We start from the raw sequence: 1,653 nt of genomic DNA on the forward strand, positions 1-1,653 counted from the left end.
GTGTCAGTGCCGGCGCCGCCACACGCTCGCGTCATGATACTGTCGTGAACGCGCGTCCACAAGTAGAGACGAAAATGTGGAATGAAGTCGTTATTTTTGTTTTCTTTGCGCAAAAAAGTATTCTCGTAGCTTCGTGGTAGTTACCTTGCTGTCTATGGGAGGGTCAGAGAGCCCTCATATTTAATCAAAAATATCTTAATTTGTGTTCTGAAGATGAACGAAGGTCTGACGGGTTTGGAACGACACGAGGGGGAGTAATTAATGACAGAAGTTTCATTTTTGGGTGAACTAACCCTTTAAGTGTGCAAACATGTTCAGAGCAACAGTAAGTGCAGAAGCACAAGAATATTTGGTTTCTCTCCTAAACCTACATTAGCAAAAAACTGACCATAAAAGGAAAATGCAGTATATGATATGAAGCTAGAAAAAACACATTCACACAAAATAAAGTATCTGACACAACACGTTTTCTTTTTTTTTTTACAATTTTCTTTTTATTTATTCAAAAGAAACAAGGAAAAAGGCAAAAAAAAAAAAAAGTTCAGAAAAAGGCGAGACATTTAAATAAGAGCGACTGTGTGCAGGTGTGTTCAGGAGGAGAAAGAGGACATGATTTCTCACTGCGGGTCTGACGAAGCCCAATGCTCAGGCTAAAGCAGCAAGCCAGAGACACTGTCACACACCAGAGAAAAAGGCACTAATCCAGAGAGAACAAAAAACATCACAGAAAAAACAAAAAGAGGAGAAGGAGGGGGTCAATAATACACGTGGAGGAAACAAAATACATAAGAGCTAAAACATGTAACACTGAAAAGACAAAAGAGGTAAGAGAAACCAAAAAAAACAAACAGAACGCATCACATTACTCAATGTGACAACTCAAATATAACAAAACTCTCTGGTTTCTTACTTCTTACTGGCTTAGCTGGCATCCGCCAGTTTTTCGACACCAAATCTCATGATTTTAAATCATTTCGTTACGTGAACAGCTTTTCGACATGGACACCGTGAACAGATGCGTCTCTGAAATCATGCAACTGTGGTGAAATCTGAGGACCGTCGTGAGGAGAGTGATGTCGGCTACATTCACATCCCAAGACAAAAAGTGGCTGCAATAAATACATTGGCTTAAAATGGTGGCTAGCCGCCTGGTTTTTCACATTAGATCAACTCCTGCACGATCGGAAGCTCCTCGGCGATGAATCTCTGTCGCCAAGGATCTGCTCCCCTATTGGTTCTAAAACAAGTAAGAATAATGTCAAATGGAATACATGATGCGTAAAATAATACGGTGTTACATCTGAGATGCTCATAAAATTAGCACGTCTCAGAGCTACTCAGTTTCACCTGCCCTCCCCAAAAAAATTAACATAATTTACAATTGGAAAAAGAAGAAAAAAAAAAAAAGTGTTGAAAAGGTAAAACAGACAGACACATACAAATATATAATATATATATTCTTTAAAAAATGGATTCTCTCTATAGGTGATTTTTTTCTTCCACAGCCCAGATGTACAATGCGTTTGCAAGTTTTTACGCTTACATTTTTATATATTTTTAGAATGTTTTTTTTTTTTCCTTTTTAAAAACAGCTTCAGGATTTACTATTATAAAGAGATTTAAACATGCAGCCAAAAAAAAAAAAAAAAAAAA

Source organism: Sinocyclocheilus rhinocerous, unplaced genomic scaffold (genome assembly GCF_001515625.1).
Source record: "Sinocyclocheilus rhinocerous isolate Xijiao unplaced genomic scaffold, SAMN03320098_v1.1 scaffold950, whole genome shotgun sequence".
NCBI classification, from domain to species: Eukaryota; Metazoa; Chordata; class Actinopteri; order Cypriniformes; family Cyprinidae; genus Sinocyclocheilus; species Sinocyclocheilus rhinocerous.